A 17,906-nucleotide genomic window follows, 5' to 3' on the forward strand; every position below is an offset into this window, starting at 1 on the left:
GGATTTGTGTTTCGTGCTAACAAGCTATGCATTCCAGCTAGCTCCGTTCGTCTTTTGTTGTTGCAGGAGGCGCATGGAGGAGGATTAATGGGACACTTTGGCGTCAAGAAGACGGAGGATATACTTGCTACACATTTCTTTTGGCCAAAGATGAGACGGGATGTTGAGCATTTTGTTGCTCGCTGCACTACATGTCAAAGAGCTAAGTCACGACTCAATCCTCATGGTTTATATATGCCTTTGCCTGTACCTAGTGTTCCTTGGGAGGATATATCTATGGACTTTGTTTTAGGTTTACCTCGAACAAATAAGGGGAGGGATAGCATATTTGTTGTCGTGGATAGGTTCTCGAAAATGGCACACTTTATACCATGTCATAAAAGCGATGATGCTGTTAATGTTGCTGATTTGTTCTTTCGTGAAATTATTCGCTTACATGGTGTGCCAAATACTATTGTTTCAGATCGTGATACTAAATTTCTTAGCCACTTTTGGAGATGTTTATGGGCTAAGTTGGGGACTAAGCTGCTTTTTAGTACTACTTGTCACCCCCAAACTGATGGACAAACTGAAGTAGTCAATAGAACGTTGTCTACTATGCTTAGGGCTGTTTTGAAGAATAACAAGAAAATGTGGGAAGAATGCTTGCCTCATATTGAATTTGCTTATAATCGTTCATTGCATTCTACTACTAAGATGTGCCCTTTTGAAATTGTGTATGGTTTCCTACCTCGTGCACCTATTGATTTGTTGCCTCTTCCATCTTCAGAGAAGGTTAATTTTGATGCTAAAGAACGTTCTGAATTGATTTTAAAAATGCATGAGTTAACTAAGGAAAACATTGAGAGTATGAATGCTAAATATAAACTTGCTGGAGATAAGGGTAGAAAACATGTTGTGTTTGTGCCTGGAGATCTTGTTTGGTTACATTTGCGTAAAGATAGATTTCCTAATCTGCGCAAATCAAAGCTAATGCCACGTGCTGATGGTCCTTTTAAGGTGTTAGAGAAAATAAATGATAATGCATATAAACTTGAGCTACCTGTAGATTTTGGGGTTAGTCCCACTTTTAACATTGCAGATTTGAAGCCTTATTTGGGTGAGGAAGATGTGCTTCCGTCGAGGACGACTTCATTTCAAGAAGGGGAGGATGATGAGGACATCAATACCATTGTTACACCCACAGCCCCTACTGTTACATATACTGGACCAATTACTAGAGCTCGCGCACGCCAGTTAAATTGCCAGGTACTTTCGTTTCTTGGTAATGATTCTAATGTTCATGAGATTATGATGCTGCCTAAATTGGATACATTTGTTTTGCTTACAAATGAAGGGCCTAGCTTGGATAAGGATGAACATTGGAGCAAGAACACACATGGAGTTGATGGCATGCGCAAGGGGATCAAGAACGGAGTTACAAGTGATGATTTCTGGACTTTGAAGCCGCCATAAGGAGTGCATGAAGCCTTGGACGAAATATACAAGATGCCACTTCATAATATTCGTCCATAGGCTATTCTAGGTGCTGCGTCACCTTATTAATGGGCCAGGCCCATGTAATTTCGAAATACTTAAGTATAGGCTATTTTTAGAGTCCGTATGTGTGGGGAAACAAGAGTTAGGGTTGGTTTCGGACCCCACCCTCAAGGGCCACGAAATTCCCCCCTCTTCCTCCATATATACAGCCCTTAGGGCGTCGTTTAGACTTTGGGTTTTGTTTAGATTAAAAGTTTGCCATAGCTGCAACTTCGCGTACTTTGTTTGTGTCCAACGACCAGACCAAGACGTCACAGAACCCCACCTTGATCAATAAAGCTTTCATCTTATATTCGCAATATCCAGATTGCAATCTCAGTTTCTTGCTTGTTCTTCGTTTGCTCGCAGGAAACAGACCTTCGTGGTCAGGTTGATCGTGCTCCGGCATGGTCAATAACCCTCGGAAGTTGGTTTAGCGATTGCTAAGGCGCGACGTCTCGCACGTTCGTAGTCGGATCGTCAAGGTCGACTCCCACAGAAAACGATAGCCACCATCTCATCGAAACATCGGGACACCTTAGCCTCTATCAGATCGCCGATGAGAGTGCGGCCTCCGTGGCGGGGTCTATCCACCCGTCCATGGATGGCCCAGCTGGTTCCGAATTAAGGGTCGGAGCGGTTGCTGGTGCGATCTCCTGAACACCGTCTAATGGTAGAGCTAAATCATACTCATCGTGACCATGTGGCGCACAAGGCAGGGGCTCGAATCGGTCGAAGATCAAGTCTCCGCGGACATCGGCCGTGTAGTTTAGGCTTCCAAACCTGACCTGGTGGCCAGGGGCGTAACTCTCGATCTGCTCCAGATGGCCAAGCGAGTTGGCCGCAGTGTGAAGCCGCCGAACACAAAGATCTGTCCGGGGAGAAAAGTCTCACCCTGGACTGCATCGCTATCGATGATCGAAGGAGTGATACGTCTCCAACGTATCTATAATTTTTAATTGCTCCATGCTATATTATCTACTGTTTTGGACTATATTGGGATTTATTTTACACTTTTATATTATTTTTGGGACTAACCTATTAACCGGAAGCCCAGCCCAGAATTGCTGTTTTTTTTGCCTATTTCAGTGTTTCGGATAAACAGAATATCAAACGGAGTCCAAACGGAATAAAATCTTCGGAAACGTGATTTTCTCACCGAACGTGATCCACGAGACTTGGACCCTACTGCAAGGGATCAAAGAGGTGGTCATGAGGGTGGGGGCGCCCCCCTAGGGCGCGCCCCCCTGCCTCATGGGCCCCTCGGTGCTCCACCGACGTACTCCTTCCTCCTATATATACACATGTACCCCCAAACAATCAGAACAGGAGTCAAAACCCTAATTCCACCGCTGCAACTTTCTGCATCCATGAGATCCCATCTTGGGGCCTATTCCGGAGCTCCGCCGAAAGAGGGCCGTCATCACGGAGGGCTTCTACATCATCTTAGCCCCTCCGATGTAGTGTGAGTAGTTTACCTTAGACCTTCGGGTCCATAGTTAGTAGCTAGATGGCTTCTTCTCTCTCTTTGAATCTCAATACAAAGTTCTCCCCCTTTCTTGTGGAGATCTATTCGATGTAATCTTCTATTTGCGGTGTGTTTGTTGAGACCGATGAATTGTGGGTTTATGATCAAGTCTATCTATGAATGATATTTGAATCTTCTCTGAATTCTTTTATGCATGATTGGTTATCTTTGCATGTCTCTTCAAATTATTTGTTTGGTTTGGCCAACTAGATTGGTAGTTCTTGCCATGGGAGAAGTGCTTAGCTTTGGGTTCGATCTTGCAGTGTCCTTACCCAGTGATAGAAGGGGCAGCAAGGCATGTATTGTATCGTTGCCATCGAGGATAACAAGATGGGGTTTATTTCATATTGCATGAATTTATCTCTCTACATCATGTCATCTTGCTTAAGGCGTTACTCTATTTTTAACTTAATACTCTAGATGCATGCTGGATAGCGGTCGATGAGTGGAGTAATGGTAGTAGATGCAGAATCGTTTCGATCTACTTGTCACGGACGTGATGTCTATATACATGATCATGCCTAGATATTCTCATAATTATGCACAATTCTATCAATTGCTCAATAGTAATTTGTTCACCCACCGTAGAATACTTATGCTCTTGAGAGAAGCCACTAGTGAAACATATGGCCCCCAGGTCTATTCTCATCATATCAATCTCCATCACTTTTATATTGTTTTGCTATTTACTTTGCTTTTACTTTTTACTTTGAATCTTTATATCAAAAATACCAAAAATATTCTATCTATCAGATCTCACTCTCGTAAGTGACCGTGAAGGGCTTGACAGCCCCTAATCGCGTTGGTTGCGAGTAGCTATCGCTTTGTGCAGGTATGAGGGACTTGACCCTGGGCTCCTACTGGATTGATACCTTGGTTCTCAAAAACAGAGGGAAATACTTACGCTACTCTGCTGCATCATCCCTTCCTCTTTGGGGAAGACCAACGCAAGCTCAAGATGTAGCAAGGAGCCATCAAGCCTAACGGCGACGACACAGAGGAACTCTCAATGAAAGCACCAATGTCGGTGTCAAAACCGGCGGATCTCGGGTAGGGGGTCCCGAACTGTGCGTATAAGGTGGATGGTAACAGGAGGCAGGGGACACGCTGTCTTACCCAGGTTCGGGCCCTCTTGATGGAGGTAAAACCCTACGTCCTGCTTGATTATTCTTGATAATATGAGTAGTACAAGAGTTGATCTACCACGACATCGGAGAGGCTAAACCCTAGAAGCTAGCCTATGGTATGATTGTCTGTTGTCCTACGGACTAAAACCCTCCGGTTTATATAGACACCGGAGGGGGCTAGGGTTACACAAGGTCGGTTACAAAGGAGGAGATATACATATCCGTATTGCCTAGCTTGCCTTCCTCGCCAAGTAGAGTCCCATCCGGACACGGGACGAAGTCTTCAATCTTATGTCTTCATAGGCCAACAGTCCGGCCAAAGGATAGTCCGGCTGTCCGGAGACCCCCTAATCCAGGACTCCCTCAGGCATGCAGTTCTTTGCGGATAGCAGAAGCACACAAGACTAGATGACAAACAGAAGAGGACGATCCTCGGCAAGATCCTTGACAAGGATACCCACGAGACCCTCGGCAAGACCCTTGCCAGGGACGAGCAAGATGCCGCGGCAAGACCCTTGCCGAGGCCCAGGCAAGACTCTTACCGAAGACATCCGCAGGGCCGCAGGCAGGCCCGCATCTCCCAAGACTCCACCGTTGTTCCCATGCAGCTGCCAGCTCACCAGCTAGGCAGGCTCCTGCTTGGTGACGTGCGGCCTCTAGGCCGACTCGGCAAGCCCCTGTGTGGTGGCATGCAGATCTTCGTGAAGACTCTGCCACCGCACCAACTCAGCAGCCAGCCAGCGTGGCGCTACATGGTCAGTTTGGACGCGCGTCAAAGCCAGGAGAAGCGGCGACAGCTGGGACGAGCTTCCTTGCCGTCCCCGATAAAGCAAGAAGGGCACGTTGGCAGCGCATTAAATGTGTTTGTCCTATGGTGCCAGGAGATAAACTTGACTACTCTATAGCTTTCCACCTCCTGTGTGCCACTGTGGCAGCCCCTTTGACTATAAAAGGAGGCCCGCGGCGTACTGAGAGAGGATTCGGATTTTTGCACCCTCCACGCCTTGTAGCTAGTCCAAGAACACCAGATAAACAGAACACCAATAGGAGTAAGGTATTACGAATCACTTGCGGCCCAAACCTGGATAATCCCCCACGTTAATCTCTCAATACCGCTCTTTCCATAGCCCCGTGCCCGCCAACCATAGCCAAAAGGGATTCCTCGTAATCCCGTAGGTGTCGGTTTCCCCGACAAACCTATTGACCCAGTGCCCAGTGGCAGTTGCTGTTTTTTTCTTGTTTTTTAGATCGCATGAAATCAATATCAAACAGAGTCCAAACACCACGAAACTTTTTGTGGATTTTTTATGGACCAGAAGACCACCAATGGACCAGAGCAGCACCTGGGGGGTGCCCCGAGGGGGAACAACCCACCAGGGCGCGCCTGGGGGCCTAGGCGCGCCCAGGTGGGTTGTGCCCACCTCGGTGGCCTCCTGCACCCCCTCTTTACCCTATAAATTCACAAATATTCCAAAAAACCTCGGGCTTAACCTAGATCATATGTTCCGCCGCCGCAGGCCTCTGTAGCCACTGAAACCAAATCTAGACCGCATTTCGGCACCCTACCGAAGGGGGGGGAATCATCTCTGGTGGCCATCTTCATCATCTCGGCGGCCACCACGATGACGAGGGAGTAGTCCACCCTCGGGGCTGAAGGTTTGTACCAGTAGCTATGTGTTTAATCTCTCTCTCTCTCTCGTGTTCTTGAGATGTCACAATCTTGATGTATCGTGGGATTTGTTAATATAGTCGGATCATATGGTGTTTTCCCCTCTCTATCTTATGATGAATTGAGTTTTCCCTTTGAGATTTCGTTTTATCGGATTGAATAATTTTATGGATTTGAGAGCACTTGATATATGTCTTGCGAAGGAATACTCGTGGTGACAATGGGGTATTATTTTGATTCACTTGATATATGTTTTGGCACTCAACCCACGGATTCCCGGGGTGACATTGGGGTAATCTACGCATAGGGGTTGACGCATGTTCTTTTCTTTGTTTCTCCGGTAGAAATCTTGGGGCACTCTTTCAAGTTCTTTGTGTTGGATTGAGTATTATGAATCTGAAATTATTTGGTGTTATTTTAGTACGAACTCTTGGATAGATCGTTAGGAAAGAATAGGTTCGAGGTGGTTTCGTACCCTACAAACGATTTCTTATTATCTTCTCCGCTAGATAGGAACTTTGGAGTGATTCTTCATCGCACTTTGAGGGGTGGTTATTGTTAGATCCTTTGGATCGGGGTACGCTAGATCATCCGGTAAACCTACCTTCTTTGGGTGCGGATGAGCTCGATCCAGCGCCGGCCATGGTGAAGTAGGGGCCGGTGGTAGCAGAGAGATCGAGATGGAGAGGTGGCAGTGGTGCTTCCCTTGAGCACTGCGATTGCCCTAGATCGGAAGGGGATATCGTTGGGGAGTCTGGCGCCGCGGTGAACCTCGTACCGTGCGCCCCGTCCCCCACCTCTTTATATATCGCAGGTCACAGGGGCCCACCAACCATAGAACGGTTGGGCGCCCCCGATCAGGGCGTGAATAGATCAGGGCCCGATGGGCCGTTGAGCCCACTCGGTGGAGAGATCAACCTAACATTCTCCCCCTTGATCTCAACTCTTACTTTTAACCTTATACTTTCTAGTTTATTTGTTTCATCACATATTGGTACATAGAGCATGTTTCATCGTCACAGCTTAATTGCCGTTAGAATCATACAGCTACAACATACATTATGATCAGAAGCAAATTTTGTTCCTTTTGGGCCTATCCAGGAATCACAAGGCTTTCCCTTAAACCCATGCCGGCTATGTGTTTCTTGAACACATTGGGTGGTAAGCCTTTCGTTAGCAGATCCGCAAGCATATCCTTTGTCCTTATATGCTCAAGACTTATAGTTTGATCCTGGATTTTATCTTTCACAACATAATACCTTATCTCTATTATTTTGGCAGCATTACTCGACTTGTTGTTGTGAGCGTAAAATACCTTATCTCAAAATTTGAGGATAAGTATTTCTTTGTTTCTTGTAGTAGACTAACATCACTACTAGAAAGTAGGATATAATCCACATACAAGATTAGGAAAATATATTTCCCATTTTTAAACTTTGCATTAATGCAATTATCCTCTATATTTTCTTTAAATCCAAAACTTTTAATCGTTTGATTAAACTTTAGATACCGCTGCCGAGAGGCTTGTCTTAATCCATAAATGGATTTCTTCAGGCGCCATCCCATATTTTCCTTGCCTTCCATGATAAAACCCTTAGGCTGTTTCATGTAGACATTTTCTTTTAAATCACCATTCAGAAATGTCGTCTTAACATCCATTTGATGTAATTCTAAATCAAAATGAGCAACTAATGCCATTATGATTCTGAAGGAATCCTTACATTAGACTGGAGAAAATGTCTCATTGTAATCTATCCCTTCTCTTTGTGTAAATCCTTTTGCCACGAGTCGTGCTTTATACTTTTCTATATTCCCTTTAGAGTCATACTTAATTTTGTAGACCCATTTACAGCCTACTGTTTTGGCTCCTTTAGGAATTTCCTCTATGTCCCAAACATCTTTGGAACTCATCGATTTCATCTCATCTTCCATTGCCTTCATCCACATCGATGAATGAGGGCTTCTCATGGCTTCTTCATATGAGGTGGGATCTTTTTCCATATGAACCATTTCTGTGTTATAAACTTTAAAGTTAGTAGAAATAGCTGACTTTCTTGGTCTTGTAGACCTTCTTAGGGCCTCAGTTTCTGGCACGTTCTGTGCCTCAACTTCTGGCACTTCTGCTAAAATTTGCTGTTGCACCTCCCTTTCATGCTCAACAACGGGTTCAGTCGGCTCCTGACGGACAGGTTCCGGGTCTACCCCCAAGGTTGTCATGGGTGGAGTTGCAACTGGTAATGAGAAAAATGGCTCCTGAATCATCGGATTAGGTGCATGCACCCTCTTCTCCTCAAGATCAATTTTCCGAGCTACCAAGCTCCCCCTCATCATTTCGTCCTCAAAGAAGACTGCATGTCTAGTTTCTACAAACATTGTATATCTGCCTGGGCAGTAGAAACGAAAACCTTTTGATCTGTCTGGATAGCCAATGAAGTGGCAACTTACTGTTTTGGGATCTAACTTTGCAATGTTTGGATTAAACATTTTAGCCTCAGCAGGGCACCCCCACACCCTGAAGTGATGTAGGGAGGGCACCCTTCCTGTCCATAGCTCGTACGGTGTTTTGGGCACCAACTTTCTTGGTACTCTATTAAGAATGTGAATGGCGGTTTTAAGTGCCTCCATCCATAATCCCAATGGCAAGTTGGAATAACTCATCATGCTGCGCACCATATCCATAAGTGTACGGTTGCGCCTTTCAGCTACTCCATTTTGCTGAGGTTCACCCGGCATTGAATACTGGGCAACTATGCCAGTCTCCTGTAAGAACTTTCCAAAAGGTCCAGGGACTTGGCCATATGGAGTGTGCCGACCGTAGTACTCTCCCCCACGGTCGGACCATACTATCTTTATTCTTTTATCATGCTGATTTTCAACTTCAGCTTTGAATATTTTAAATTTATCCAATGCTTCTGATTTTTCTTTAATTGGATAAATATAACCATAGCAAGAGTAATCATCTGTGAATGTTATGAACGAGTCATATCCATCCACACTTTTCACCGGAAATGATCCACAAATGTTGGTGTGGATGATTTCTAGTGTGCTTGTGCTATGGATTGCAGCTTTTTTGATTTGTTTTATATACTTTCCTTTAATGCAATCTACACATTGTTCTAAGTCTGAGAATTCTAACTGTGGAAGAATTTCACTTTTAACTAATCTTTCTATTCTCCCCTTTGACATATGGCCCAAGCGACAGTTCCATAATTTCGATGAGTCGAATGTTCTCTTTCTTTTCTTTTGTTCTTTATTCGACGCGGAAACATGTTCATTCACATTGCATACAGAATGCACTTTTTCACGAAGTGATAACAAATAAAGCTCATCATGTAGTAAAGCATTACCAACATAAGCATTATTATACCAGATGGCACACTTGCCATGTCCAAAATAACACACATAATTTTCTTTGTCCAAACATGAAACGCTAATTAAGTTTCTATTACATGAAGGAACATAAAGAACATCTCAAAGTAGAAGATTGAATCCATCAGCTAACTCCAAGGAGATGTCGCCGACAGCTTCAACTTCCGCTTTTATTCCATTGGCTACTTCAATGCCTCCTTCTCTTCTTAGTGTAGTCCGGGTCGAATGGAATCCCTTGCTTTGCCATTAAGGACTTCAGCCAAACAGGGCAGTCTTTCTTGTAATGCCCGGTCTGCTTATAGTGGAGACATTGGTCTTTGTCCATTGGGAAAGACTATTGCTGACGCTGATGCTGATAGGGAGCTTTTCCTTGTGGCTTTGAAGGAGAACTTTTGTTGTTTTGATTGTAGTTCTTTTTCTTATGATCCTTCACATAGTTGAGTGTTCCACCATGTGAAGCTTTTAGTCTATCCTCTTCTTGGACACACATAGCAATTGTCTTTTCTATGTCCCATGTTCCAGGTGACATATTATAGTTCACAACAAAAGTTTCAAACTCCTTTGGCAGTGAAGCCATGACCAGATGGACCGGGAGCTTTGGTTTGATCTCCAGATCCTCATCCATGGGCTTTAACTTTGCTGCCATATTGCTCATCCTCAGGATGTGCTCTCTTATTCCACCACCTGTGTATTGTTCTTTCACAAGTTGTTTTAACACTTGGGTGGCATATATCTTTGAAGAGCCAGTGAACTGGCTCTTTATCTTTGTCAGCAACTCCGCTGCTGATGCGCACTTTGCAATGGAGCCCACAATGGTGCTCTCAATTGTATTCTTTATAAAGGCCATGCATTTTTTATTTGCATTGACCCACTTTTGGTTGGCTATGATGTAGGACATCTCCAAAGGAGCATAATCCCCCTTCCTTTTAGCCCATGCAGCATCATCCTCAGTAGTCTCTCTTACTGGCTCTGTAGGTCTGACCGGCTGTGGTTCATCCAGAACCTAGTCCAGATCAGCACAAACAAATGCCAGTTCAACTTTCTTCCTTCACTCGGTGTGATTGTCACCTCTGAGTGTCGGAACTTCTTTTAGGCAACTCATCAAGTGAAAGCCTCCGGAAATCACAATTTAAGTGACATCAATATAACAATCATATGCGTTAATCTAACGTTGGACAAATTAAACATATAATTGTCTATGCAATTAAATCTATATTACCGTTGGGCAAATATTAGAAATAAGTGCACCTTTAATTTTCAATAATAAAACATGATCATGTTATTAATAACGTTGGTCTTCAACAATAACATAACCATATTCATTTTAATAATGACTTTAACATGCTCTTAAAAAACTTAATACTATATATTAACTTTTATTTTCTGTGTAAAAGAGCATTAATTATTTATGCAGCGGAAAAATATGAATAAAAATTCACAAATTTTTTACTCTTTACAGAAACTTTTCTTTGACCGAATAAAAAATCATGAACTTTATTATTTTCTTTATAAAAATTCATGAACATTTCTTTTTCTGAAAATTTTCTATTTGCATTTTCAGAAACATTTTCTATTTACTTTTCTATCTTCTAAACAAAATTTTCGTTGGAAAATTTTTGCATAGAAAACACTATTTGAAATCTATCAAAAAACTGGACAAAAAACAAACTTCAAATGAGAAACAGCAGCAGCCTGCCTAGACTCAGCCTGGGCCGCCCGTGGCTACGGCGTCGGCCCAGCTCGCGCGGCTGCGCCCGCTGCCTCCTCAGCTTTCGGCCCAACGGCCCACTATGCCGGTTAGGTATTCAATCATGGCCGTCCGAATAGATCCGACGTCCACGCGTGCGTATCGCTCGAACAAAACCATCCAGCGCCGTCGTGGGGGGGGGAACCCTAGCTCATTTCCTCCCCCTGCACGCCGCTCGCCTCGTTCTCGTACCAAGCCATGGCGCACGACGCCGGCTGCTCGGTCGCCGCGCCGCGCCAGTCGCCGGCGACGCCGACGGCGTCGACGGCCACAGCGCCGGGCGTGCCTCCTTTTCTCTTATCCCTTTCATTTTCTCCACCTACTATGGCAGAAAGGACGAGGCCCGGCTGTGCCCGCTCTCCCTGCGCCGTCTTTGTGCCGCAGTGGGGTTTCGGGCTTCGCCGGCCGCCGGCGACGGCGATGAACCGCCGCTGCGCGCGAGCCCCTTTCCTTTCCCCCCTTTCTCCTTCCACCTCACGCCTCCTTCTAGAGAGAGAGATGCGAGCAGAGTCAAACTCTACTCCCCCTGTGCGTTCGACGGTGGAACACCCATTTCGGCGGCGTCCGTTGCCATCCCCTTCGCCGGTGGCCCATTCCCCTCGTGGTGAGCGCGCCGCCGTCGAGCGGTTTGGCGAGCGGCGCCCTTTGCCCCTCTCGGGGTGGTGTTCTTCTTCCCGAATCCTCGGCATGCCGATGCGATTCGGGATCGAGAGGAACGGCGCGGCCTTGCGGCAGCGCTTCTTTGTCTGTTGAGGAATTTTTTCTTTGCCCTGTTTAGGGTTCTTGAGGGGAAGGATCTTTTTTCTTTCTCTATTTTCTTTTCTTTGTACCGAAAATCTTAGCCTATGTATGGATCTGATACCATTGTTAGATCATATGGATCGTGGTAGGCTAGATCATCCAGTAAACCTACCTTCTTTGGGTGCGGATGAGCTCGATCCAGCGCCGGCCATGGTGAAGTAGGGGCCGGTGGTAGCAGAGAGATCAAGATGGAGAGGTGGCAGTGGTGCTTCCCGTGAGCATTGCGATTGCCCTAGATCGGAAGGCGATATCGGTGGGGAGTCAGGCGGCGCGGTGAACCTCGTACCGTGCGCCCCGGCCACCACCTCTTTATATATCGCAGGTCACAGGGGCCCACCAACCATAGAACGGTTGGGCGCCCCCGATCAGGGCGCGAATAGATCAGGGCCCGATGGGCCGTTGAGCCCACTCGGTGGAGAGATCAACCTAACAGTTATATGATCCAATTATATTAGCACTATTGAGATATTGCACTAGCGAAAGTACGGACTCTAGGCCTCATTTTCAAGCATTGCAATACTGTTTTTGTGCCCGTTTACTATTTGCTACCTTGCTGTTTTTATTTATTCAGATTTGAAAATGTATTTCTACCATCCATATTACACTTTTATCACCCTCTCTTCGTCGAACTAGTGCACCTATAAAAATTGCCATTGTATTGGATGTGTTGGGGACACAAGAGATTTCTTGTATTTGATTGCAGGGTTGTTTGAGAGAGACCATCACTACACCACGGTAATGTATTCCATACTAATGTGTGTTGGGAAAGATGTCTATTCCCAACAGATCTTTGGTTGTTAAAACTCTTGTTGGACTGTTGGTTAGAAAAACATTCATACGCTAACAAACTATCAGTCGGGAATGCATGCACATTTGCCATCGAGCGGTCGGTCGGGAATTCTCCTAAACCCATTAAACTATGGGTCGGTAAATAACGCCGACCGACCGCCTGTGGCTAAATGGGCCAAGCGCGTGCAAGTGAAAATCTTTAGCGCTAAATTTTGGCCCAGCCCACGAACCTCACTGCTCTTTCCCCCCGAGTACCGTGAAATCCCTAATTCCCAACCACGAGCCGCCACTCGCGCCGCCGCCCAACATCGCGTCACTCACCGCTCTCTCCGGCTGGCCGCTGCACCATGCTGTCATCCTCAAACACTCCCTCCGCCCACCCCCTCGAGCTCAAACCCTCACCTATTCTAAGGTGCTCCATCCCCACCCCGTCACCAGGAAATCCGGGCTCCTTGTCGTCCTGGGCACCGAGCAGATTGCGACGAAGACCAAGCTCAACCTGCGCCAGAAGCTCCTGTTGGCCGTGGCGGAGCACTAATGGCGCACCGTGGGAGTGGTGCGCCATTACTAGGTCAACTAGTAATGGCGCACCACCCCCACGGTGCGCCATTAGTAACTTGGCCACCACTTCCACCGAATGCACCCCTCCCCCGTGGACCGCCTTTTCAGTTTAAAAAAAATAAACAAAAATGATGGAAATGTCAAAAAAATAAAAGGAAATAAGTTTCCCATGTGATATGTGGTCTAGTTGTTGTGAAAATTTACAAATATGAATTTCGACTTTATTTGCGAAATCTATCGAGAATTTGTAAAATTGGCATAACTTTTGCGTACGAACTCGGATGAAAAAGTTTTTTATATGAAAAACCATCTACTCGAAAAGTTACATCCGAATTTAATTGGGGGAACCTTGTTAAACATTTTCAAAATCCTCAAAAACCTAACAGAAAAAAAGATACGGGGCTTTTAAGATCTGGAGAGGCAAAAAAATTTTAAAAAAAATCAAACTTACTAATGGCGCACCAACCCATGGGGCGCCATTACTATCTTCCCGCCTTCAAAATTCAAAATAAGTCAAAAAAAAAAGTTACTAATGGCGCACCTACCCATGGTGTGTCATTAGTATCTTCCTGACTTCAAAATTCAAAATAAAAAAAATTAGTAATGGCGCACCTGCCCGCGGTGCGCCATTACTATGCCATATATATGGCTGGGTGTGGTCCTCTCCTCCTTCATTTTTCTCCTCCACTCCACCTCTCCTCCACTCCATCTCCTCCTCTCCTCCACTCCATCTTCCCTTCTCTCCTCCACCATACTACCCTCCTCCTCTCCGGCGACCTCCTCCTCCTCCTCTCCGGCGACCTCCTCCTCCCTCCTTTCCTTCCCTCCCCTTCCCTCACGGTTTCTCCTCCCTCCTCTCCAGTGAGCTCCTCCTCCCTCCTCTCCAATGAGCTCCTCCTCCCTCCTCTCCTCCCATCCCCTCATGGTTTCTCCTTCCTCCTCTCCGATGCTCCGGTGAACTCCTCTCCGGCGACCTCCTCCTCCTCCTCCTCTCCGGCGACCTCCTCCTCCTCCTCTCCGGAGAACCCCTCCTCCTCCTCTCCGGCGATGTAGGCGAGCGCCTCTCCGGTGACCTCCTCCTCCTCCTCTCCGGCGAACTCCTCTCTGGCAAAAGAACACGACAAAAGAACGTACAAGATCCAAAAACAGGAACAAAATTTGAAATAATATCGTGCCAAAAAACGAGCAAAAATGGGCAAAAAAATCACGATCCAGATCCAAATTCAAAATTCAAAAATAGCAATGGCGCACGGTGGGGGTTAGACGGTGCGCCACTACTATTTTCCCGCCTTCAAAATTCAAAAATACTAATGGCGCACCAGTGGCCTATACTAATGGCGCACCGTGGCCTATACTAATGGCGCACCAGTGGTGCGCCATTAGTAAAAATTACTAGAGGCATGATACTAATAGCGCACCAGTGATGCGCCATTAGTAGGCAAAACTGGTGCGCCATTAGTAGCCCTTTTCCTAGTAGTGATCAGAACACATCACCACCGGCAGGTTCTTCTTCAGAAGGCCAGACGTCTAGCGTTCATCTTCAAGGGACCATATCCATCTTCGGAGGCATCTCCCTCCCTCCCTCCCTCTCCCTCCCTCCCTCTCTCTCCCTCCCTCTCTCTCTCTCTCCCTCTCTCTATTATGTCAGGAACGTCATGAGAATTGCACCTTCTCTTATGAATTCTTGATGCAGTGATACTCTCGCCATCATCGTTCATTCCTCGGTCCCGTGTTGCCATAACCGGAATGCCGACAAGTGAACTGTGATGTGTGAAATCGATACTCCTAGCAACCTCGTTGCTTGGTAGTTAATGGACAATATTCTCATTCTTAGCGTGTTGGCTATTGAATCATCATTCTAAGATTGATCGTTCTACCTAGTACATTTTCCTGGTGCACTCTTCGATCAAGAGTTGGGATTGTGTCTATCCTTGCTTATTTGATCATATCGTCTTGCCCTGAAAAGCAAGATTGTTCTCTAGCTTACTAACATATCGGTGGTTCGTGATTTTCCAAAGATCTTCTCGGAAGTATTACCTGGTTGTCACCTGACCGGTATGTTGAGTTAGTGATTAAATGGGTTTTCTTATAAATCACCCCTTCTCCAAGAATCTGTGTTGGATATCCCTGAGCTAGTTGGTTGAGCTAAACAACAACTTGGAGAGTTGGAAGATAAAGCTTGTCTGACTTAGTTCATGTTAAGGGATATCTTTGTGTGTGTGTGTGTTGAAGAAAGATGATATCTCCATCGATTGGTCCTCGTGATCAGTTGTTGGATCTATTGCCTTGTCAAAACCTTGACTTGAGTATGGGCTATCGTCAAGTCTCTCTATCTCCCTCTCTCTCTCTCACTCTCTCAAATCCTTCAATATTATGTTTCTTCGTCTGTGATTTAGTGTACTATATGTGGTTGTTCTTTGCCTAGAAATCGTTATATCTGTTGGTATATGATGACTCGAAGTAATTTCAGTTTTAGATGAATTTTTTTCATAAGATGTGGTGTGTCCAGGCTCTTTTTCTTTCTTTCAGTATATGATGTTCTGATTTAGTAGCTTGGAGCCTGACACTTTAATTCAAAACTGACGTGAATACCTAAAATAATAAAAAGAACAAGAAATAGTGGCTAGAAAACATATCTTTTTTATAAAATTGATGAGCTGAATATCCAAGTAATGCTTTATCTATAACAAATTTGGCTGCTAGATTTTTTGAAGTTGTTAGACTGTAGTTTGATGGTTATATATTAGGTAATGCTTTGTCTATAACTAATTTGGCTGCTAGATTTATTGAAGTTGGTACACCGTATTTTGATGGTAATATATTAGAGCTAAAGAACAATATGTACTGAACAATAAAGAAAAATATTTATTTTTTCTTTTAATAAAGCTTTTCTAAGCTTTTCTAATATGTTATCCTAGTTTATTCCAAGTAGCTACCAGCCAATGCAGTGTGTGAACAAGTACTGAACGTTTTGTTTAGGCTTTGGTTCTTATGTGATATTTTTCTTCAGAAAACTGAACCGTGGGCGCTCATCCTCAAGTGCTATCCATCTAACGTGCTTGTTGCAACCACTTCGACGAGTTTCTCCACCCCATGTACTGAGGCCCTCCTTATGTGTGGATGTCATGAATGTATACAATCCCTTTTCACACTTTTGATTTTCCTTAAACACAGATCATGCATGTCGATTGCTGAAGTAGATTACTTTAGTATTGCAAGTGTTTTCACCTACACGTGACATCAGAACTAGCAGTTTTGTGTAGTACAGTTTCTCTTTTAAAGTTTTGAAATTTCCATTGCAGCCATCAAAGTCTGTTCACCCAGTGATTTAACTTCTAGATATTTCTCATGGTAATCATAGTCCAATTAATTATGTTGTTCATGACCATGTCCTGCTAGTGCGGCACAGTTTGATTCCTTCCTGGATTAGTGTCTTGCTTACATGCTTGATTGAGTTAAGTGTACAATAAAGAAAGGGGCATCAATCTTTTATTTAGATATGTTCTACATCTGCGCTTCTCTAAAATAAATGAAATTTTGAAAAGGTGCCATAGCACCTGGGTGCCTCGGCACCCCCTAGTACAGTGCGTTGAGCAATTCTAAGATTCCCACATGAGTCTGACTACTTGGACAACGTTTGCAGTGGGTGCACTGTGATACTAGCAAAAAAATTAATCCATCACGCCTCAAGCTGTGGGAAGGGAGGCACCTTGTCAATGGAAATAGAGATGACTTGACAGCACTATTGTAGGTGCTGCTTGTCCATTTTTTGCATGCGGTGACAGAACTTGTCATGGTCTTAGAGATCCCTACCTACATGAACAGTACAGATTCCCAGCATATAGCCAGGTCGTTGTCCAGCCCGTGATTCAAAAAAAAAACCAACGCAGCACATCACATGTCACTGTTCAAACTTTGTCTCTCTCGCACCACATGCACATGCAAAGTCAGTCTTGGTCTAGAGAGAGGCAGTGCTAGACTAGACCCAGAGTTGTTTGTTTTCTATTCTTATTCTTGGGCTTAATGAGGCAACGAAGCTGCAACGAAATCATTGGCTACAGTGAAGCGCACACATCTCGAAGTGCCATATTCTGAATGAATGGTGCAGATAAGGGGGTGCCTGGGCACGTGGGATCTAAAAGTCCAGTCTCATGAAATTTAGTGTTGAGCTGAACAAGACTACTTGGTGAGAGATGGTAAGCATATGAAGGAACACCATGCTTTTCTTTGCTGAATTGGCTATCATACGATTGGTCTTTCTTGACAAATAACAACTTGTGTTCAACTTGTTCATTTCAGATTTTGATTTCTTATAGTTATTCTTGTATGGAAAATGTAACACCACGTGTAAAATCTTGTAGGTGAACATTTAAAACATTGCCCAGCAAATGAAGGGTGGAAACAGAGTACTAACCAGGAATGCCACTATTCAATGGGATCGGAATGACGCCTGGAATCCTGAAAGGTGGGTTATTATGCTTAGTTTGGCTATTAAGTCGTACCTGCAGGATCAAATATATAGACATGCTATAGTTATCCCTGCAGGATCATGCTTGTTTAGCAATAATACATTCTATGGCAAACAAAAACATGAGATTATACTGATATTATATATGTACATTCATGAAAGGAAAACTTGCGTCTTTGGCCTATTTCTTGTCTCTTTGAATGAGATTTATCAGGTAATTTGGTTATCCTTCAATAAAGTTACTTTACATTCACTAGCTATTCCCGCTCCTCCTCCTCCTCCTGTGTAGACCATGAGCAATATATATAAATTGTGCCATATATGTCATT

The sequence above is a fragment of the Triticum urartu genome, chromosome 5 (genome assembly GCF_003073215.2).
Source record: "Triticum urartu cultivar G1812 chromosome 5, Tu2.1, whole genome shotgun sequence".
In the NCBI taxonomy this organism is placed as follows: domain Eukaryota; kingdom Viridiplantae; phylum Streptophyta; class Magnoliopsida; order Poales; family Poaceae; genus Triticum; species Triticum urartu.